The 24680-nt window shown below is 43.9% G+C and overlaps 2 pseudogenes; one reads left to right on the forward strand and one right to left on the reverse strand.

Moving 5' to 3' along the window:
- The first annotated feature begins 13202 nt into the window (after nt 1–13202).
- LOC142461661 (ubiquitin-conjugating enzyme E2 L3 pseudogene) lies at nt 13203–13752 on the forward strand (annotated as a pseudogene).
- Nucleotides 13753–21301: 7549 nt separating this feature from the next.
- On the reverse strand, nt 21302–21538 carry LOC142461601 (cytochrome c oxidase subunit NDUFA4 pseudogene; annotated as a pseudogene).
- Nucleotides 21539–24680: the final 3142 nt, after the last annotated feature.

Genomic DNA, 24680 nt, shown 5'->3' on the forward strand with positions numbered 1-24680 from the left:
AAAAGTCAATTGTCGTTGTTCTAGCTGAGCCCAGCCTTCTAGTTAGCTCCACGAAGCTCCATCTAAGTGAGTTAGGCCATCACCAGCTGACTGCCTCTACATAGCCTGTAGCAATGCCATAAGAAACAGAATCTCAGGGGCATTCACTATTAACATATCATCTCATATTTAAATATAAGGAGATGGTGACTATGACTAATCACTTCTAATTAGTGTTGAAAAGCAAGGGCGTCGCTTTGAGGGCCAAGGTGAGCCTGCCCCAAGCTGTCTTATTTCCAGTTGCCTCATGTGCATGTGAAAGTCGGACACTGAATAAGGAAGCCCAAAGGAGAATCGATGCATTTGAATTATGGTGTTGGCAAAGAATATTGAAGTACTATGGGAAATAAAATCTGTCACGGACGAAGTACAGCCCGAATGCTCCTTAGGAGCTAGGATGGGAAGACTTCATCTCACCTCCGTGAGTCATGTTATCAAGAGAGACTAGTACCTGGGAAAGAGCATCGTGCTTGGTGAAGCAGAGGAGCAGCGCAAAAGAAGACCCTGGACAGGATAGACCGACAGCAGGACGACCGTGAACAGGATAGACCGACAGCGGTGCGACCGTGGACAGGATAGACCGACAGACAGCAGTGCGACCGTGGACAGGATAGACCGACAGTGGGACGACCGTGGACAGGATAGACCGACAGTGGGACGACCGTGGACAGGATAAACCGACAGTGGGACGACCCCGGACAGGATAGACCGACAGTGGGACAACCCTGCACAGGATAGACTGACAACAGTGCCACCGTGGACAGTATAAACCGACAGACAGTGGTGCGACCATGGACAGGATAGACCGACAGACAGTGGTGCGACCGTGGGCAGGATAGACCGACAGTAGTGCAACCGTGGACAGGATAAACCGACATACAGCGGTGCGACCGTGGACAGGATAAACTGACAGACAGCGGTGCGACCGTGGACAGGATAAACTGACAGACAGCGGTGCGACCGTGGGCAGGATAGACCAACAGACAGCGGTGCGACCGTGGACTCACAGGTGACAACTGACAGGATGCCTCCGGCGCTTCCTTCCATTGTGCACGAAGTCACGCTGAACCCAAACCAACTCCATGGCACCTAATAGCATTAACAATTAGTTGCGGGAAATCTGAGGTTTCAAAAACGGATGGCATTACACGGCATATTTCTCTCTCTAGAATATGGGGCAGCAAATATTTTCTGTAAAGGCTCGGATGGTAAATATTTTCGTATTGGGGGAAGGAAGTCAGGGAGCATTATGATGTAGGTACCCAGATAACAAAAGAAAAAAATAAACTTCTAAAAAAATTTTACTGAAAACATTAAAATACAATAATAATAATGGAGTGCCATGAGACGGAGCTCCAAATTAGTTTGCTCTGTCATCAAATGAATTACCAATGTTTATCTGTAAAAATCATGATAGGACATGCAAAAACAGGTGACAGGTAGTTGTCCAGTTTCCACTCTATAATACAAGAGATAAAATATTAGGAGAACACACAAGATTGATGCAAATGTTTGATAGGTTCTTCTCTTGTCTTTGGACAGGAAAGGGAAGAGACACAAACCGTCCCTTTATTTGATCTCACAGACACAGCAGTGTAGGAATGAGGAAGTTTGCCTTTAGGCTTCTCTCTGCTTTATTTCCCCCTCTTACCTATTTATTTCATTTAAGACCACCTATAGGCAGTCTCTCTCTTTCCCCATATTATCTCAATCTCAGTTTTCCTCACCACATTTGGTTATGCACCCATTTTTACTTCAATCGTGTCAGGAAGAATGCCAGGTTATGTGAACAAAGTGTTCTTGCACTGAGGGAGGACTTGAGTTGAAGATAGAAGATATAGCATCTTGGGTCTTGAAGGCTTGAAGTTAAAAAAACGGCCATCTAGCATGGAAGAATCAAAGCTCACATGGACGAAGCACACCAGCCTGTATGATCGTAAAGTTTTGACAGGATTAGGTATCAGGCATCAGAAGACCCCAAACAAATAATCATATCAATGCAAACTAGGTGGCTTGGAGTGGAAACCCAAAGCCCATCTGTAGACAACTGGACATCCCCTCACAGAAGGGTCACAAGGAAGGGACGAGCCAACCAGTGTGCAGAATAGCACCAAAGAAACACACATTCCTCTAGTTCTTTAATGCTTCATTCCTCCGCCCACCCCCACCCCCCACTATCATGACCCCAGTTCTACCTTACAAGTTCAGCTTAAGAGCTCTCGACACACGGAATCCAGGACAGATAAACCCCTCAGGACCAATAATGAGAGTAGTGATACCATGAGGGTAGGGAGAAGGGGGAGAGAGGGGAAACTGATCACAATGATTGTTGTATAGCACCTTGACCCCTTGGGGGACAAATAATAGAAATGTGGGTGAAGGGAGACCATGGACGATGTAAGATATGAAAATAATAATTTATCATTTATCAAGGGTGGGGAAAGGAGGGAGAACAGGAGCTATTACCAAGGGCTCAAGTAGGAAGAAAATGTTTTGAAAATGATGATGGCAACATATGTACGCATGCGCTCGATGCAATGGATGTATGCATTGCTATAAGAGCTGTAAGCGCACCCAATAAAATGATATTTTTAAAAGAATTATCTCAATCTATCTCCTAGAACTACTTATAGTCCTTAAAAAAATACCATTGGGCCCTAACACTATGACTGACTGCGACCTTCCTTCTTCACCCGAACCCTCCTCACCACCCACCTCGATTGCTCAAATGTGGCTCAACGAGCGTTCAGTTCAATTAAAATAGAGATCAGCTAGTTCTTGCAGGGATCTCCTCAGTACTTTAAGACAGCCCCACATAACGTTTTCCCATCTCTTCCTCTCAGTATAGCAGAGTCTTCTTAATGACAGGAAGGATGTTGCTAAGAAGCTTATTGTTGTGCTTGATCTGAGACAAAAACCAACACTGTTAATGAAAATAATTATGTGATATAATCATTTCCTACCTGTAATTAGCTGCAGGGTTTTCTTTTAAATCAATAGACTCTAACTAGAAAACAATGTGATTTGAGGGGACTTGATATTCTTAGAAAAATTGCAGTATTTCCTACTGAAAACTGTACACTATCATTACATAAATTCGCATATTTCCAGAAAATAAACATCCCTTAGACAATTTAACTCAATTACTCTATAATTTAAATAGGACTATGTTAGAACAACACCACTAAAAATTAAACAGCAATTTAAACATCATTGCTAAGAATCCTCATATTCTACCACTTTATTATTTTTTTTAAGAATTTTGTCTCACTAGTACTGTTATTTGGGATCTGAGAACTAAGTTATATTTGAAATTCTCTAGTAACACAATTGGCCTAAAGTGGTTGAGAAGAGTAAGTGACTCATAAAGTCCACAACTAGCAGATGTTTATATATAAAAAATGTTTATCATGGATTGAATTGTATTCCCCGCGAATAGGTGTTGGCTTGATTAAAGTCGGTGGTTTGGCATAATCATCCCCCGTTATGCAATCTGATGCTGTAGCGGTTACTAGGTAACGGAGACCACTAGTAAAGACATCTAGGAAGTCTGATCTCCGGGGTATGACGCTCAGGAGTGGTCAGAGTGCAGGCAGTACGAGCTGCTGCCATTTCTCATCAAACCAACTGTCATAATAAACCAACGCTTGGCATACTTCGTGGGATGAATATGCAGAAAAGCCGTGCTTGCTAAATTTGAAAATTAATTGATTCCATCCAACCCATGGCTTCTGATAATTATTCCAGGAGCGTGTCCTACAAAGTATTTAAATCTTACAGAAATAACTCTAAAAATATAATTTCATGCAGCCGAGCCGCTGGGCTATTATTAAGAATGCCGAGAGAAAGCAATAGCATTAAATCTCGGAGGTCTGACTCTAACGATTATATCTTTTAGGAAGTTGACGATAAACATTTCAATAATTTTTTCCGAAACTATGATCACTTAGACAACGTCACTAGTCTCCTAAATGGAGCCCTAGTAGTGCAGGGGTTAAGCTCTCGTCTGCCAACTGAACTCACCAGCTCCTTGGGGAAGGATGCAGGAGTCTGTTTCCATGAGACTTACAGCCTGAGAAACCCCATGGGGGAGTTCCCCTCTGTCCTAGGTCATCGCACTTTGTGTTGGATAATACTTAACAGCAACGGCTTTAGTCTCCTATGGTTTCTGTTCAACTGATATACACATGTACACACATAGACACATATCACATGTATGCATGTATACACGCACAGATACCACATACCTATAAAGCATAGATTTACTGTTTGACAGTTCTTGGATCTAGGAAGCCACAGCATGGCATCAGGTGTGCTGTTTCCTTCTCGAGGCCCTGAGAAGGAGGCTGTTCCGTGTCTTCTCCCCACTTTCTGGTCGTTCCGAATGCACAGAGCTTCAAGCTTCAGTCTCACATGGCCAACTTCCCCCTCTTTTCTGTCTCTGCGTAACTTCTCTTTTACATGGACACTGGCCATAGAGGCTTAGAAGGCTTCGCACTTCAGTGCGACCTCTGTTAACCTAATTGGTAATATCCTCCAAGATTCTACTTCCAAACCGGTCACATCCACAAATACAGGGGTTAGGATGTCAACTTACCTTTTTAAAGGACAAAATCCAAGTCACAACGAAGCTCAAGGTAAGCTTTAGACAAACACAAATCAAATACAGATACATAAGTGCTGAAGAAATTTGGGGTTTGAAAACAGTGAATTTGATTTGTTTTCTGTTTTCCATCTGTTTCATATTCTTTAGCTAGAATTTCCCAGATGCAAATTCTACTTTACGTAATTAAGCTCAATCTTAAAGCTATTGGAAGTAAAATACCTTATGATTCTCTTTGATTTCTCTACCAGAATCTATGTACTAGCTATAGAGTTTGAAGTTGCTTTTAAAATACAGAGCCAAACCATATATTTATGACTCTGGGAATGTTAAATATAGCAAAAGTCTTACATAAACACACTTTTATCATCCTATAAAAATATTTCAAAACATGCATGAAACATCTGAATACTTTTGATGCTCTCGGCAATCAACCAAACCAAACCTCATGAGAGCTTTTAAATGGCCACTGTGATGGTGGTGTAGTGGCCGTGAGCTGGGCTGCTAACCACAAGGTCAGGGGTTCGAAACCACCAACCCCGCTACGGGAGAAAGATATGTCTTTCTGCCCCCAAAGAGAGTTACAGTCTCAGAAACCATGCGGGGCAGAGGGCTGTTCTGAGTCAGAGTCAACTCGATGGCAGTCGAGTGTGAATTTGGTTACACATCTGCAGTAAGTTGGCAAATTCCGTGTTCCACACCAGTGGATAGAAGAGCCAACAGGAGCGTCTCTCCTGGTTTTAACTTTACTTGCTGTGGAATTGTAGACAAACCACTACTCTGAGCCTTTGTGTCCCCTCTGGGGGTGGGGGGTGGTGATGAAGGGATTAAATAAGAGGACCACGTGAGTTGCCTCTACGTCTCAGACTACTATTTTAAGTCTGTGCGTCCTCCTTACCCACACACAGTAAGTCACCCTCATGCCCCGCTTTATATGTATTTTACAATCTTTAATGGAAAAAAATATAACATGAGAAAATAATTCAAAATTAGAATTCATATTTTGTTCCCATAGATCCTAGAGGTGGCATAGCCAAAAGAGAGAGATGAAGTGAAAAAAAATCTCATAGTACATTTCTAAAAGACATGAACACCAAATGTCCTTCTGCCCTGAGCTTCTAGCTCTGACCTAGAGGCTCCCTGTGTGGTCCAGTTGGAGCGAATCTCCTGGGAATTCAGGTGTACCTTCCCAGTCGGAGAATGTTGAAATGAGACAAGGAAACAAAGATGAAAATGCGAGAACTGTACGTAAGCGTGTTGTTCCCCAGTGACACACCTGTGACAGCGCACGGACGGCCATGACCTAGTGTAGGAGACAGTGAACCACAGTCAGCATCGAGAAGAGAAGACAAGAGAAGTGAGGGGGGTTAGAGGAGGCCGGGGAAATAAAGCCGCTCTGCCAGACTCCTGATGAAGGTCGTCTTGTACGCAGCCACTGGACCGCAACCACTTCCTCTCTGGTGAGCCCGCCTGGGCCTGTCCACCTGCAGTGGACGCCACGGACACCCAGAGGGCATGTGTGGAGATGCCCAGGCCTGTTTGTAAGGAGGAGCAGATGGTTGCCGATGGCTGTGGGCAGTGCTGTCTTCCCCTAAGAGCCAGCTTGTTCTGACAGAAGGCTTTAGGAAATGAACTCAGGGAACCACTCTGTTCAGGCAATGCAGTATCGTCCCCCTTCCGCCTTCATGTGGCTAACTGAAAGACAGCCACGTGTTTAGCCCTGCGTATTACAAATGTTCAATGAATAGAGAGCGTCTACAGTTTTCTGGTCCAACTAAGCATGGCTTCTGTAGTTCATGAATGGGGTTGCTGGGGATTGGAGTGGTAGGAAGCATCTTTGTCACACTAAACATTGTGTTATATAAAAGAAATTTGAACGTGGATGCTCCTAAAAGCCTTTCAAAAACACCATGTCCCCAGATTAACCCAAGTTTGCCCTGTGAAGAAGACAATGATTATAGAAACAGAATGACAGCTGAATTTAAGCAATTGACTCTCCTTTTTAAAAAAATTTTTTTTAATCAAAGATGTAATCCAATCTGCCTTATTTGCTTTTTCCGCCCCCCTTCCAAATCATGTGCATAATGTGGAAAATCTGGGCAGCTTCCCTTCAGGCATGAGGAGGAGGAATATGTAGTTTTTCAAGACAAACCACATTCTCAGTTGCGCTCTTGACAAGAAAAGGTCTTTCCCAATTCTTTTATTATTAACATTCTTCTTACTCAACATTTGAGGTCATCACTGACCCCAGGGCCAAACTTGGCATTTTTGTGATGGACAAGTTTCCTCCATTAGGCCTGAGGTGCCTAACACAGTGAGTGTTTCTCAACCTTCCTAATGCCGGGACCCTGACCCTTGAATACAGCTCCTCATGTGGTGGTGACCCCCCCCCCCCCGCCCCCAACCATAAAATTATTTTCGTTGCTACTTCATCACTATCAGTTTGCTACTGTTATGAATTGGGTGACCTATGTGAAAGGGTTGTTTGACCCCCAAAGGGGTCGCAGCCCACAGGTTGAGAACCACTGGCCTAGCACCAGGGAGTCAAGATAATATGAAGCCAACAGAACATGAAGAATAAGGTCTTAAAGCAGCTTCTGAGAACCTGCAAGAGGAAAACTGGTGGCTAGTGGGAATTTTCCAAATTGCCCCTAACCCTCTGAGTGTGCCTTGCCATAGAACATTTCATCTGGAAATGTAGACTGATGTCATACTGTGGTCAGAACCAGTACATGAGACACAGACTGCCTCTCTCTTATGACCAGCCTGGCCCCGAGCGAAAAAGCTTAGACTATTTAAGAAGAGAAATAGCTGACATATCCTTCAGGCAATCACATGCAAACCAAAGATTATTAGCTATTCCTTTATATTTAAAATATTTTTCCTTTTAGGCTGGGGAGCCTTTTTTTCTGCCAAGGGCCATTGGGATATTTTAACATCATCCAAGAGCCATACTGGTCAAACATTGGATTAGCTTCACCCCTACACAGGAGTCCAGTGAGTGAATCTGCTACACAAGACCTCGTTAGAGTTTTGAAAAGCAAGGATGTTACTTGGAGCACTGAGGTGTGCCTGACCCAAGCCATGGTATTCTCCCTTGCCTCACATGCATGGGAAAGTTGGACACTGACTAAGGAAGACAGAAGAAGAATCCGTGTGTTTGAATTGCGGTGCTGGAGAAGAATAGTGACAGTACCATGGACTACTGAAAGGACAAATGGTCAGAGTGCTCCTTAGAGACAAGGGTGGTGGGATTTTTGTCTTACATACTTGGACAGAGTGTCAGGAGATACCAGGCCCTGGAGAAGGGTATCATGCTTGGCAGCAGGGAAAAAAAAAGGAAGACCTTCCAAGAGATGGATTGCTACGATGGCTGCAGCCAGGGCCTCAGGCTTAGGAACCCTTGTGAGAATCGCTTAGGAGCAGGCAGTGTGGGGTTCTGTGTGCACAGGGTCGCTGTGGGTTGGAATCGACTCGATGGCACCTCGCAACCACAATCAGGAGCTCTGGTGGCATAGTGGTTACATGGGGGCTGCTGACCGCAAGGACAGCAGTGGGAACCACCACCCACTCTGGGGAGAAAGAGGAAGCTTGGACTCCTTTAAAGGGTGACAGTCTCAGAACCCCTGGGCAGTGCTCCCTTGCCCTCTCGGGTCGCCTGGGTCAGTGGCGTGAGTGTGGAGGATCTGATACCATTCTCTTTGGGGAGGCGTGTGATGTGAGCTGGTATGGATGATTTCGTGGGTCTTCAGCTGCCCAAGGCCCCTGTGTTTTCCACTCCAGCTTTAGATTGAGCTTCACGATTAGATAGTCACATGTATTGATGTCATTTGTTCAAAGATAATTTTTTGAAATGGTTGAGTAGCAATCCTTGAATTTGAAACTTGCTTAGGAAACCTGCCCTGCATAGTCTCCATTTCTAATTAACAGTCAATCGAGAAGCTTTGAAATCATCTGAAACAAGGGCTTCGAACCAGTTCGTTTCTGTTCACCTCCTGGTGAGAAATGACCTTCACCCTAGAGATACGGAATTAGACCCTACATGCTAACAGGCTCCCCAGATGTTTCTTAAGTGTGCACAACAAACACGTGGAATGGAAATGCAAATTGCTAGCAGGACGTCAAACTCGGATGACACGGTTTGTTCAAAGTTCTGGCTGAACGGAAGAGTTAGGTGGATTCTGAGGTGCTGAAGTAGAACTTGTGGTCACAGGAAGAATGTAAGGAAGGAGGAATAAGCCCGTGACATCAGAGGGCGCTCCTCAAGCTCCCATCATTGTGTACAGCTGACGTAAGAGAGAGCGGTCTTCAAGGTCAGAGCAATGGCACATATTTGGTTACCTATATCCAAATAAAACTGATCCCGACTCACAGTGACCCTATAGGAGAAGGTAGCATGGCCCCTGTGGGTTTCGGAGACTGAAACTCTTTATGGGAGTAGAGAGCATCGTCTTTCTCTCTTCAAAGCAGCTGGTGGTTTCAAACTGCTGACCTTGGGGTTAGCAGCCCAACTCAGAGCCACTGTGTCACCAAGGCTCCGTTGTAGCCTGTATAGTTATAAAGTACATCACTATATATATTAAAGTAAAATAAATTCCATTGGTAAAAACACTGTTGGTATTTTAAAAATTCTGTTGTTGATGTTTTTTTCTGGATTGCTAGAGTGCTACAGTTAGTGTTTTTGTAGAAAACAAAACAAATCAAAAAATTGAAAGCAAGAAAGATGACTAGGAATTTCTGAAAATTCAGCTGTCATCTCATGTAAGTGAAAACAAGCCAAGGTCTATGGGCCTAAAAGAGAGAGGGTTCAACGAATATTGAAGAGCACTTTGTTCTTTTTCCTGTGGTTTGCTACTCAACACTGGCCTCAGGGTCAAGCTCAGCATATCTTGTAATGGACAGGTGTCCACCATTATGCCTGGGTGCTATGTGAAGGCAAACCAAGATGTTCTGTAAAGAGTACTTCACGTCCCTGTCATCATGATTCCCATCTGGCTGTGTGTGAGCGAGAGAGTGCAAGAGAACTGGAATGAATTGAGACCGCAAAACCAAGGTGACAGAGAGATTGAGTTAGAAATCATTTCTTTATTCCCAACGTGCATATGCAACTCCAGTCCAGAGCCAGGAGCTGAGATCAACGGAGGCAACGGACTGATTGACTGGACTTGCGACTTTCAACCAGTCACAGGCTCCTGCTTCGAAATGCTACCAGTAAATCATATCAGCTATCTCATGTGCAAGTGGTACTAGCCCGCCCCCCACCCCACGGCGATGTCAAAATCCTTCTCAAGCAAAGCATTCAGCTACAGAAATTGCAAATTACCTCCTGTCAAGAGACAGGCAAAATCATATTTTCTTCCATGTGACACCTGACAGAAATCACTCACATTCATAATAAGACATTAGGTCTGCGGCGTAACTAGATTATCTTAATTGTACAAGCCAAATGTTTTTCTATTGCATTATAGGAGCAAAACAGGACTGCTGCCTTTGTGTGTCTGTAAATCAATATGCAACTTCACAGAGATGTGGATCTGGACACGTAACAATTTAAAAATCAGAAAGCTTGTCTAATCTTACTGAAAGAATAAAAAGAGAGAGAGAGGTCTTACACATATCTTCTATCCTACCACTTCAGTTCTCCGATATATTTTAAATTTCTTTTTTTTAAAAATAAATCACTTTATTGGGGGCTCTTACAGCTCTTACACAATCCATCCATCCATCCATTGTGGTGAATTGTATTTCTTTTTTTTTAAACAATTTATTAGGGGCTCATACAGCTCTTATCACTGTCCATACATACACATACATCAATTGTATAAAGCACATCTGTACATTCTTTGCCCTAATCATTTTCTTTTTTTTCCTCTTTTCTTTTTTTTACATTTTATTAGGGGTTCATACAACTCTTATCACAATCCATACATATACATACATCAATTGTATAAAGCACATCTATACATTCCCTTCCCCAATCATTCTCATAGCATTTGCTCTCTACTTAAGCCCTTTGCATCAGGTCCTCTTTTTTTTTTCCCCTCCCTCCCCACTCACCCCTCCCTAATGTGCCCTTGGTAATTTATACATCATTATTTTGTCATATCTTGCCCTATCCGGAGTCTTGTTTCCTACAAAAATGCTATCTGTAGCACTCTACCGATACATAAAATTAAAACAGTAGTATTAAACAAAATGATAGTGTACCATTGGACTTGGATGTTTCAAAGAGGCAAAGGTTGTGTGGCAGGCGGGGGCGGGGGTAGATAGGCAAATAGTTCAATGAGTCAGCTCATTCTCAGGGCAACCACATTTGTGTCAGTTAGAAGTGTTCTCCAAAGATTTCTCAATGGCTGGTTTTGTGGAAGTAGATTACCAGGCATTTCTTGGGAAGTGCCTCTGGGTAGACTCAAACCACCAACCTCCCAGTTATCAGAAGAGTGTGTTAGCCATTTGCACAACTCAGAGGCTCCAAACAAAGGTATTCCTTTATTAAACAAATGAAAACTTCCAAAATTATCGGATGTGTTCTATAGAACACATTGGATGTGTTTTCTAGAAATGCTATAAAAATATCCTGCAACATCTGTTCAGCCTCTCTAGTTTGATAAACATAAACTTTCCAAGTTACACAGCAAGAACTAAAGGTGGAAAGTTTGCACCATATTTAAAAAAGATGTTTAGACATCTGTTCCTGAGTAATCAAATGAAAAGCACCGCCTTCAGAGCGGTGGCCCACATGAAATTAGCAGCCACCAGTGTGACGTCGCTTACCCCATATGCTTTGGTCAATTATGCATGTAAGCAGGCTGGTCCAAAGGCCTGGAAGTGACTACAAACAATGAGATCTGCAATGATTAGACTGAAACATTGCTCAATTAGGAGCAAATTCTAAGTAGGTGAAGTCTCATCTTGATGAGCAGGACTCAGGGAGCAGGAACCAGAAGACTTCAGGATGAGCTGTGTACACATCACACAGTTTGGGTTTAGGCAGGGTGGCTGAAGGGACACCTGTCTTCCTTGGAGACAGAGCGGTTTGCCGGTCCCCAAGGAGCAGGCTGATGTAATGGACCACCACCTTCAGGTCATCCAGCTGCAAAAAGCAGCCCACGGGGCCCTTGGCCAGGTGATAGTGCTTTCATGTGTCTCATGTGGAAACATGTAAGTAGGAGTTCAGAGCTGAAATCCTTGCTACGCTGGGACTGGGAAGCCTGGGTTTTGTGTTCGCAATAAGTGTGCTCTGTGTGTCCCCACGGTAAAGTCAGAGGGGGGTCCCATGTGATATTGCTTGATAGTCTCAGTTTGAGGACAATGTGATGGGAAAATGGCACCCCTTTATGGACCTTTAGGAAGATCATCCGAAAGAGCACTGGACCAGGAGTTGGGAACCCTAAAACCTTGCCAGCCAGATTCTCCTCTTAAGTCCCGTTGTCCATGATGTCATCACAACTCCTCCCTTCTCAGCCCCTTGTCTCGACCTTGAGTCTTTCCTAAGGTCATTTAATCTCCTAAATTTCCTTCCTGCCTCAAGTATGTCATCTTTATCATTCATCCTTCAAGAATTACATTTTCTTTTTTTAAAACATTTTATTAGGGGCTCATACAACTCTTATCACAATCCATACATATACATACATCAATTGTGTAAAGCACATCTGCACATTCCCTGCCCCAATCATTCTCAAAGCATTTGCTCTCCACTGAAACCTTTGCATCAGGTCCTCTTTTTCTTCCCCTCCCTCCCCGCTCCCCTCTCCCTCATGTGCCGTTGGTAATTTATACATTGTTATTTTGTCATATTTTGCCCTATCCAGAGTCTCCCTTCCCCCCTTCTCTGCCGTTCATCGCCCAGGGAGGAGGTCACATGTGGATCCTTGTAATCAGTTCCCCATTTCCAACCCACTTACCCTCCACTCTCCCATCATCGCCCCTCACACCCTTGGTCCTGAAGGTATAAGAATTACATTTTCAAGGTGAATTTTTTTAAATATGAAAGGAGTACCTACCTATCATTAAAAAGTACCTTAAATTTAAGGAAACAAAAAAGGCAAAATTGCTGTTAACCTAAACTTTCTTTTTCTTTTTTCTTCCTATGTGTATGCACAGAAGTGACTCTTTCCCTTTTCTTCTTTCCAGCCTCTTTTCTTCCCAATTCCTGATGCCACCACCAAGTGTGTCTTTGTATTCTAACATTGTTCAAGGGGTCCTGGTGGTCCAGCTGGTGTCGATTTGGGCTGCTATCCACAAGGTTGGCAGTTCAAAGCCAGCAACCACTCTGAGGGAGACAGTGAGGCTTTCTGCTCTCATGAAGATTCACAGCCTTGGAAAACCACAGAGGCAGTTCCACTCTGTCCTGTCAGCTCCCGAGGAGTCTGCAGTGGTTTAATGGCAGTGAGTTTGAATAGGACATGCCATGCGTTTGCAATGTCAGTACTTACTGATTTTTTTAACTGCTCCATGAATTCCCATTGGATGAATATTCTGTAACTGAAGCAACCATTTTCCTCTGCATTTAGTTTCTCCTCAATTTTTAGCTATTATAAAAACCATTTCGGGGACAGCAGCAGCACCAGATCCAAGATGGCGGCCAGCAGGAGGTTGATGAAGCAGCTTGAAGAAATCCGCAAATGTGGAATGAAAACCTTCCGTAACATCCAGGTTGATGAAGCTAATTTATTGACTTGGCAAGGGCTTATTGTTCCTGACAACCCTCCCTATGATAAGGGGGCCTTCAGAATTGAAATCAACTTTCCAGCAGAGTACCCCTTCAAACCACCGAAGATCACCTTTAAAACAAAGATCTACCACCCGAACATCGACGAGAAGGGGCAGGTCTGCCCGTGATTAGCGCTGAAAACTGGAAGCCAGCCACCAAAACTGACCGCGTCATCCAGTCCCTCATAGCCCTGGTCAACGACCCCCAGCCTGAACACCCACTCCGGGCCGACCTAGCCGAAGAGTACTCTAAGGACCGTAAAAAATTCTGTAAGAACGCCGAAGAGTTTACAAAGAAATACGGGGAAAAGCGACCTGTGGACTAAAATCTGCCGCGGCTGATTGCAGCGAGTGTGAGCGGAGACCCCAGCAGTGCATTCAGACCCCCTCCCCCGCAAAGCAGGACTCTGTGGAGAACTGACGCACGCGCCACCGCCCGGCGTCCGCTTGTGGCAGTCACTAGCTTTCTACAGTTTCTTAATCAAAAGTGGTCTAGACAGCCTGTAACGAAAGGATTAAACTTTACCATGTTCTCCTCCTGCTCTTTGCTTTAAAATTCACTGCTTCCATCCACCTCAAAAAGAAATGGTGTCTCTTTTTTTGTCCAAATTCACCCAGAAGCTCCAACTGACAGCCAGTAGCCCCTGAGATTTTATTTTTGTTTTTTTAAAGGGGGAGGAAAAAAAGATAGTGATTGGCCCTACCCCCGCCCCTGTCCGTCTCCCAACCCCACACTCTTGCCTTCAGTTTAGTGTCTGCTTCTGTTCACCGCCCAGGCCCAGACTGCCGCCGCCACCACCTCAGGTACAGCTGGCACTCGCCTGGCCTTTCCTCCGTGGTGCACTGCCTGGCGTGGGAGTCGGTTCTAGTCTTCCCGGCTCCATTATATAGCATCCTTAAAGACACACACACACAAACACACACCCTACTCCCCTTGTTGGGGATTTAAAAAAAAAGAGGGAAGCCCAACTTCTATGTTTAAAAAAAAATGCCCATGAGACCCGGATGTTGGTTCTGTGAGCTGACCCTCGCTACCTGGGTTGTGACTGACACCTCTGGCCTGGCCCCGGCCTGCTGGGGGAAACCCGCAGCAACAGGCCTGTGGGCCCGAGGAAGACCCCCGTACGCCTCACCAGAGAATGCACGTCAAGCCCCAGGGCAGCCCTGCTCACTGCAGCCCTGCAGACGAAGCTGAAGCCGCAAAGTCCACGTGGAACCCCCAAGTGCACCTGTCACCAAGCTCTGTCTGACCGGGCACGGAGCCACCGCAGCCCCTCTCTGTCCCACCTCGACTCAGCTCAGTCCTTTGCGGACTCACACGTGGTGGGACTCCACTTTACATGGCACTGGCCTGGAGTCGGTGCCACGCCTGCCGTCTCTCCAGGAGCTGGCCGGCCCAGGAACAAGGTGGCTTCCCTGCTCCCTTGGGACCCACAGCCTTTGCCGAAATCCACCTTCCACCTACAGCTCACTCCCGTGAGACCCTCTTGATGTGTTTTATATTGTTTTGACTGCCTTTTTTTGTAGAAATAAAAATTGACCTTAGAATTTTAAAAAAAACAACCATTTCAGTGAGCATCTGTGAATATAGACGGATATAAATGGATAGAGACACACACTTTTGTAAGCTTGTATTTTTGTAGTATAGACCTGTAGAGTTGGAATTCCTACAGAAATTCCTGGGCATAATTTTTAGTTTGATAAATGGAATTCCTAGTGAAATTGCTGGCATAAAGGCTATGCATACTGTCCATTTATTCAATAGACATGGAATGAGGAAGAATGAGGAAGAATGGAAGGAGTCCTGGTGGCCTAGTGGTTACACGTCACCAGCCACTCTAAGGGACACAGATGAGGCTTCCTACTCCTATAAAGAGTTACCGTCTTGGAAACTCACAGGGGCAGTCTACCGTGTCCTTTGGGGTTGCTATGAGTCAGCATGCGACTTGGTGGCAGTGAGTTCTTGAGAGAAGTAGAGTTGATGGACTTGAATTTTGGCAGCAGCGAAGAAGATTCCAAATGCCGTGAACTGCTGAAAGAACACACAAACCGGTCTTGGAACAAGTGCAACCAGAATGTTCCTACGAAGCAAGGGTGGCGAGACTCTTTGGATTTGTTATCAATCAGGAGAGACCAGTCCCTGAAAAGTGACATCGTGCTTGGTGAAGTCGAGGGGCCGGGAAGAAAGGAAGGCCTTGAACAAGGCGGATGGATACGGCGGCTGCAACACTGGGCTGAAGCATAAGAACAATGATCAGGATGGTGCAGGATCCATTTGCTCATAGATGTTTTCACCAGCACAGTACGCTCATTTCCCTTCACCATGGGCAGATGTTACCATTCTTTGGAAATATTACAAGATGTTATCATTCGTTGGAAATATTGAAAATATGTAAATGTGATATCTTGCTGTGGTTTACTTGGCATAAATTTGATAGCTAATGAAATGAGTCATTTACTCATAAGCGTACTAGCTTTTCCTCGCTAATCTTTCATGAATTTACTGATTACATTATTTTTTAAGTTTCTCTTGGACTTTTACATATTCATTAATAGATCATACTACAAACATCTAGATATTAGTCTTTTATCTTTATGTACGGTACAAATCTATTTCCCCTCTCATTTGTCTTTTAGTTGAATTTTATCTCTCAAATAAAGGTTTTTTATTTTTAAACAAGTCTATAGAAGGGTTATAAGGAAACGATGAGTCAATGAAGGTATAGTATAGCACTGATGAATCATACATTATTTCTCTAGTTCCTGAATAGTTCTACCTCCACCCCACACTACCATGACCCCGTTCTATCTTACAAATCCAGCTAGACCAGAGAACATACATTGGTGCAGATCAGAGCTCTGGACACATGGAATCCAGGACAGATAAGCCCCTCAGGAACAGTAGTGGGGGTATCGATATCATGAGGGTACGGGGGTGGTCAGGAAGGAGGAAGGGTGAGAAAGGGGGAACCCATCACAAGATTGGATATATAACACCCCCAAAGGTGACAATAACAGAAATATGGGTAAAGGGAGATAATGGACAGTGAAATAAAAATAATATATAATTGATCAAGGAATCGTAAGGGTGGGAGGGTGGGGGAGTGAGGGGTAAAAGAGGAACTTTTACCAAGGGTTCAAGTAGAAAATATTTTGGAAATGATGATGGCAAGCTATGTACAAATATGCTTGATACAATTGATGCATAGAATTTTATAAGAGCTGTAAGAGCCCCCAATTAAAAAAAATTTGGTGACTTAAAAAAAAAGTCTGATCTAACATCAAATTCTCATGGAATCCAAACTTCCTGGAAACATGAAGGTTGAATGAGCCCATACAAATACTTCCTGAGATGGTCTTTAGACCTTAAATCAAAAATGTTCCCTGAGCTCCTCTTAAAGCCAAGAAGTCGTCCAGCTGAGCTCATACACAGCGTCTGCCCGGAGCAGTAGGCTCTTTTAAGAACAGCTTTACAGGATCAAATGGATCACAGCAAGTTTAGTAACTAGATGGGCCCTTTAAGGGTAAGGAATTTGTTAATGGAAGAAAGACAGTTCTGAAAAAGAAGCTGAGAATTATTGCCCAACTTCAAGAATGTAATCCCTGCCATCAACTGGAACACGTAGCTACTACTGGATTGGTTTGTGTTTCTGTGTGCTTTTGGCAACAAGATAAACATGAATATTAAAAAACTTTAAAAAATAATTTTATTGGGGGCTCATATAACTTTTTAAAAACATTTTATTAGGGGCTCATACAACTCTTATCACAATCCATACATATACATACATCAATTGTCTAAAGCACATCTGTACATTCCCTGCCCTAATCATTCTCGAAGCATTTGCTCTCCACTCAAGCCCCCTGCATCAGGTCCTCTTTTTTCCCCTCCCTTCCTGCTCCCCCCTCCCTCATGAGCCCTTGATAATTTATAAATTATTATTTTGTCATATCTTGCCCTATCCAGCGCCTCCCCTCATCACCCCCCTTCCATTGTCCGTCCCCCAGGGAGGAGATCACATGTAGATCTTTGTAATCGGTTCCCTCCCTCCAACCCACTCAACCTCTACTCTCCCAGTATAGCCCCTCACACTCCTGGTCCTGAAGGTATCATCCACCCTGGATTCCCTGTGCCTCCAACTCCCATATGCACCAGTGTACAACCTCTGCTCTGTCCAGACTTGCAAGGTAGAATTCGGATCATGGTAGTGGGGGGTGGGGGGAGGAAGCATTTAGAAACTGGAGGAAAGCTGTATTCTTTATCCATGCTACGTCGCACCCTGACTGACTCGTCTCCTCCCCTAGACCCCTCTGTGAGGGGGTCTCCAGTGGCCGATAAATGGGCTTTGGGTCTCCACTCTGCACTTCCCCCTTCATTCACTATGGTAAGATTTTTTTTTTTTTGGTGATACCTTATACCTGATCCCGTTGACACCTTGTGATCGCTCAGGCTGGTGTGCTTCTTCCATGTGGGTTTTGTTGCTTCTGAGCTAGATGGCCGCTTGTTCACCTTCAAGCCTTTAAGACCCCAGACACCATTTCTTTTGATAGCCGGGCACCATCAGTTTTCTTCACCACATTTACTTGTTCACCCGCTTTGGCTTTAGTAGTTGTGTCGGGAGGGTGAGCATCATAGAATGCCAATCCAATAGAAGAAAGTATTCATGCATTGAGGGAGTGCTTGAGTAGAGGCCCAAGGTCCTTCCGCCACCTTAATACTAAACATATAAATATAGACACATAGATCTATTTCCCCATCCTCATATATATATTTGCATGTCCATGTCTTTGTCTAGACCTCTATAAATGCCCTCTGCCTCCCAGCTCTCTCCTCCACTTCCCTTGACCTTCCTCCTGCCCCACTATCATGCTCCGTCCCCATCTGGGTTATAGCTATACCTCTTCTTTAAGTTACCTTACCCTTGATAGAAGACTCTTTATGTGTTGGCATTTTACTCTCCTTTCTGGATTACATATCATGCTGCAAAAGTCCTTTATCACGAAATTATGTAAACCTGTTTCATCCTTTGTCCTTTATAATTTTTGCAGTTTAGATTTATATATCTAGACATTTAACCTTTTTAAATCAATTTTTTGTAACCTTTTAAAAATCTATTTTTTGTAAAAGGCCCAATACAGAGCTCTTGACTAGATTGCCACAGGCCTTGCTGTTATTTTGAATGGTTCTTTTGCCTGCCACTCTTGAAATACCAAATTTGTCACATACTAAATTCTCAAACATATTCATGGATTTTTAAAATGAGAGCATTGTGTTTTTGTGTAGTAGCCACATATTTTCATATGTTCTAATATTCATAAACCTCGTCCAAGAGACAGTGATAATCTCTAGAACCCAACCCCACTACTGTCAGGTCGATTCCTACTCAGAAAAATGAGATTCTGTTCAAAACACTCTGAAGTTGCTTCTAAAAATGATCTTGTTTGAATGAACATACACACCAAATGTTTCCTAATTAGTTCTTTTAAAAGAATCTGGTTTAAATCGATGTGTGAAGATAACATTGTAATGAAGTGTTTCTGGTTTCTCTTTTTAAACACTATTTCACAGTCTGATTGAGTGCAGATCATTTTTTTGTTTGGTCATTTCTTTAAGCCACGAGTCAGTAATGACTGCCACCCTTTACCGTTCATGTCATGACCTAGCTCCAATTAGGAAGCAGTGTCTTTCGTCCAGCAGGACAGGATGAATGGCTGGCAGCAGCAGCTCATTTTGCTCTTGCCACGGCTGTAGTCCAACAGCAATAAAAATCTTCGCCAGATGGGTGGTTCCCAAGAGACCTCTCTCTGGACTCTTCCCGCATAGAAGCTTTATATAAACTCATTGTCTAAAAGACAAACGTTTTTACATGCCCTCGATGAGAAGCTCACTCTACTGCTGCCGCAGTTAGGGTTGTTCCAGAAGGAAAACATATTGGAGACCCTGTACCAAAAGGCATCGTAGGAGCATGACCCACAACCGACGATGCCGGTCTTTCCGACCCTCCCCTCCCCGCACCGTTCGTATTCTACAGTGTCAGCGTCTTCACAAGGGACGGCATGGAAATGTATACAAACTACTGAATTATTAATGTGGTCCACGAGGTGAAGCGGCGTGATGACATGTTCCCTGAATTCACGAGACACAGCAATGCGGATTTTGTCATTGAGAAGGCTGACTTGTTCACTGCTACAGACGCTGAGGCAGAAGCCATGCACGGCGGAGAACCGTTTAGAAGGTCTTGTGCCGCATTGTTCTTAATAAATGTCACTTCCACTGAAATCTGTGGGTGCTTCGCCCCCGAAGAAGGCACAAATTAAAAGCTCCCAAAGGAGTATTAGCATCTGTCTACACACCTGAGCAGCTGCTCTTTCCATGTGACAGAGACAATTAAACCGAACATAATTTGCATCCTGGGTACATATTTATTCCTCCTCTTAGCCACAGGCAAAGATCATGCCACTATTATTAAAACTACTTTCTTGATCTTTAAACATAGTGACTCCGTACCCTCTGTCCATGCCGACATGTGGCTGTCTTAATCCCTGCACACTAGAAGACAGGAGAATGCCTCACCCACCTTTGTATCCCTAAACTCACTGATATCAGGCACATTCTGACTCATCAGCAAATCTATGACAGAGAACTGTCCCTTTGGGTTCCCAAGGCTGTAAATCTTTACAGGATCAGAAAGCCTCATCTTTCTCCTGCACTGCGGCTGGTGGCTTCAAACAGCTAAACTTGTGTTTAGCAACCCAAAACATAGCCCATTAGGCCTGCCAGGGTTCTCATGCGGCACCTGGCTTAAGGCCTTGTACATAGTAGGTGTTCAGTAAACCTTTCAGGTGATTTATCAAATATGTTCTAGAATAAAAGCATCTATTATTTTCTAGAATAGTATCACTGAATTGAATATTAATCATAAAGAAGCCAGTATTCATTTTGAAATGTTCTATTCTATATACAATTTAAAGATGAGACATCAAATATTTAAAAGTAACCATATAGAAATAATAGTTTATAGGTCTTACTGTGTCTCAGTTAAGTTTCAAGTTATTTTGAATAAATAGAAGCTTTTGTGGCAAATGCCAAAGAAAAGAATTGTATATTGACCCCTTTAACCTGTACCTGGCTTGTTCCTCTACCATGTTTTGTGCACCAAAGTATGGGAAGCATATGATTTTTCAACTCACACAACTTCCCTTGTGTTGGTTTCCTATGCGCACATATGAGTGTGCTATTTCTAGGAATGTGATAAATGCCACAAGGTACGTGGTACACATGAAGCACCCAGTGACGAATCACCAAACTACCTGTGTCCTTATGTATATTTCCTTTCAGACTCCTTAGGATGAAGCCGAAAGCAACGATTCAAACACCTCAGAGGCAGGTGACAAACTCAAGGTCAATTAATCTAAGGCAGATTCTCAGGAGACCTTCTCAGACAGAGCAGGGGCAGTTTTGTGGTTCTGAGCAGTTCTTTTCGTGTGAGTGGGGCTCTGGAGAGGATTCACTGGAGACAAGCTGAGTTTAGGAGAAGTAGAGGTCCCTCGGGATAGACGCAAGATCATCTGTTCCAAAAGGGGGGGCTGGAATGCAGAACAGAAACCTGGCAAGAACTTTGTCAGAGGCGTGGACGCACACCCTGGAGAAAGGGCGAAGGTGGAGAGGCTCATTCTTAGAGACAGTAGACTCATCCAATAGCCTGCTGTCCGCTCCATTTGAGCCCAGTGCTGGATCAGTTACTTTCAACCCTGTGGCTTCAGAGAGGAGCCAGGTGGCCGGGAAGATTTTATTTTTCAGGTTTCAGATATTTATGATTCAGTGCAAACCCCCCCACAACACACCACCATGGTTTCGTTCATTTAGAGAGTAACGCTATTCTAGTTAAGTGGAAATTCTGCGGAGATCTTCATTCAAAGTAGCTTTATGGGAAAACATTTCATTTAGACGTCAGGGCCTTCGTGCTTGAGTTTGCTGGAATCCAGATTCGCTGCAAAGAACTTAGATCTTTCACGGGGCCCCAGTTGATTCCGTGGTTCTGGGTTATTCTTTCTGTGCCAACTGACATCGGGATTAAACAACACCAGACGCATGGCTGCTCCACTAGCTCCATCTCCAATAAATATGGCGAGGTGTCAAACCCGGTGCTTCTTGGCCTGACCGAGGATCTGGAGCAGCATGTTGGCAAAGCTATGGCCTCGGGTCCAGAAGGAGAGAACAGATTTGGCAGGCCCAGGAGCGAGGACTTTCTGCACAATGTTTTTGTGGACATCCAAAGTCGGGAAGAGCTTTGTCTGCACCAGAGTCAAGCTGGGACAGGCAGAACCAGACCTAGTTCTTAAGTTCATTAAGGTACCGGTATCCTCTCTCACATATTCTCCTCAAAGCCTTTGATGACCTCATCACAATAATTGTGATGTGTGGCATTGTGGTTATGCAATGATTACGCACTGAGCTTCGAACCTTCAGCAGCTGCAACCACCAGCTGCTCCTTGGGAGAAAGAGGAATTTTTCTACTCTCGTAAAGGGTCCAGTCTCAGAAACTCACAGGGCAGCTCTGCCCTGTGCCACAGGGTCACTATGAGTCAGTGTCAACTTGACGGTAGTGAAGGTAAATGTGTGCGCACACCTGTAAGTGGATCCCTTTGTAAAACTATTCATTTTCTTTATCTTTTGAACAAGATGAGTTCAGGGACAAACAAGGAGAGTCAATGGGGATTTTTGGGGTAAAACATTTGTTTGTTTTTTTTCTAAAGAGTTTTTTTTATTTGAATCATTGGGCGGGCTCTTACAGCTCTTATCACAATCATACATATATCCATTGCATCAAGCACATTTGTGTATATGTTGCCATCATCATTTTCAAAACATTTTCTTTTTTACCTGGGCCCTTGGTATCAGCTCCTCATTTTTTCCTCTCCCTCTCCCATCCTCCCTCCCTATGAACCCTTGATAATTGATAAAAAATTGTTCATGTCTTACACCAACTGCTGTCTCCCTTCACCCACTTTTCTGTTGTTCGTCCCCTTGTTGGGGGTCATTATATTTCAATCATTGTGATTGGTTCTACCTTATCTCCCCCCACATTCCCCCTACCCGCCTGGTATCGCTGTTCTCATTATTGGTCCTGAGGGGTTTATCTGTCCTGGATTCCCTGTGTTGCAAGCTCTTATCTGTACCTGTACATGCTCTGGTCTAGCCCGATTTGCAAGGTAGAATTGGTGTTATGATAATTTGGGGGAGGGAGTATTAAAGAACTGCACCCTGACTGACTCATCTCTTCCTTGTGACCCATTGGACAAGGGGATGTCCAATGGGCTTTGGGTCTCCACTCTGCCCTCCCCCTCATTCACACCGATAATATATTTTTAGTCTGGGTCTTTGATGCCTGATATCTTATCCATCAACACCTCGTGATCACCCAGGCTGGTGAGCTTCTTTCATGTGGATTTGGTTGCTTCTCAGCCAGATGGCTGCTTGTTTATCTTGAAGCCTTTAAGACCGCAGACACTACATCTTTTGATAGCCAGTTACACTAAGTTATTTTTTAATTGCTTCCATGGTACAATGACTATAACATTTATAAACAAGGCTGTGAACTGAGGGCAATCCATGTGCTTTGTGGGTTTCACTGGAGTGGCAAACTGCGTGATCAGCAGTTCAAAATCACCAGCCACTCCGTGGGAGAAAGACGAGACTTTAGGCTCCTGTGAAGGTGTGTTATCTCAGAAGCCCAACTGTGGGATTTACCCTGTCCTTTAGGGTCGCTGGGAGTCAGAATTGACTCAGTGGCAATGAGTTTGATTTTTGATATTTTAACTAAGCACTGTATAATACTATCCCTGGAGACTGCTACAAAATGATTACATTTATGTGAGTTATTTAAACACATGTACATCACCTATTACACTCTGCCAATAGATTGTCTGAGATTATCTTTTATACAATTCTATTTTATACAGAAGTCCCCTCCACGAAGGATCAGAATTGAGTACTGTGATCTGAAAGGAAGTAGAAAAAGGATCTTGGAATTAGTATCATGGTTTAACACCCAGAGTCAAGGTCATCTGCATGCATGAGCAAAAACAGAGTACTCAATTGAAAAACAGCCATGGGGAGCATGTTGGTGAGATGATTTTATGTCAGCTAAATCCTCTTGGCTAAGGATAGAGTTCAACCTGACAATCAGGTCACAGTCTAATGAAACCTCCTTGGTGTCGTAAGCCTTTTGGCATAAGCCTTTTGGGAGACCCTGGGAACTGTTCTCGCTCTTGGACTTCTCTTTCCTGCTTGCTGGGAATCTGCTGCAGATCCGGAGAGTTGAGAGGGCCTGCCATGTTTCCACCCCCTTTGGATCCACATGACTCTGCACCCACAAGCCTGTGATCTTCTGAACCCAAGGCCATAGCTTTTTGGGGTGACTCTATGCTTTTATAAAACTGTGCTTAACTGCTACTTAAAAACTGGTGTGTGTGTGTGTGTGTGTGTGTGTGTGTGTGTGTGTGTGTACATGAGTGAGGCTTATCTTTGGACACTAACAAACCACGCTGTTTAGGAGCTTGGTAATTCCCCCATGGACAACATCCTGAGAACAGAACTTCTCACCTCTTTGACTTCTGTCTTCCCTTTGCAATGGCCGGCTTTTCCATGCACATGAGGCATGGATGTGGCTTGGGTCAGGTGCATCATAGCCAGCAAAGTGACATTTTTGTTTTTTACAACCTTAAAGTCTCTCTCAGCAGACTTGCCCCCAAAGAATATGTCTGATTTCTTGACTAGTAGTTCCACAGACATTTTTCTTGCTCTGAATAGAGTGAAATTGTGGACAATTTCAATTTTTCCTCCATTTATCATTGTGATTTTTCTGTTCCCGTTGTGAGGATTTCTGCAAATGTATGATTGTAAATCATATAACCTGAAGTCGAAGGAGGGATGAGCATCAGAGCCTAAATTGTAGCGATCCAGTTTGCAGAAGACTGTAGGTGACAGTGGGGACATTTGTGGGAACTACATAGGAAATAAGCCTTCCGTGATCTCCCTCGGTCCATAATTGAGGGGGGGGAAGTAGTCGCTAAGCAGAGTGCATTGGAGAGATGAGGATAGAAGGTCAAAGGCATGAACCTGACCCTTGAACAGTTAAAACTTTGTCAGTTGATTCCCCACCTCTGATGCACGCTGGACCCGATCTGGTTTTCAAATTTTTCTGTATTTTGTTTGTTTATATTAAGGTTTATCTCAGATGTGTTATGTCATTGAGAGACACCCTTTTGTCTTCCCCTTTACATGTTTATATGTATTATATGGGGTTTTGTGTGTTGGCTT

The sequence above is a fragment of the Tenrec ecaudatus genome, chromosome 11 (assembly GCF_050624435.1).
Source record: "Tenrec ecaudatus isolate mTenEca1 chromosome 11, mTenEca1.hap1, whole genome shotgun sequence".
Lineage (NCBI taxonomy): Eukaryota > Metazoa > Chordata > Mammalia > Afrosoricida > Tenrecidae > Tenrec > Tenrec ecaudatus.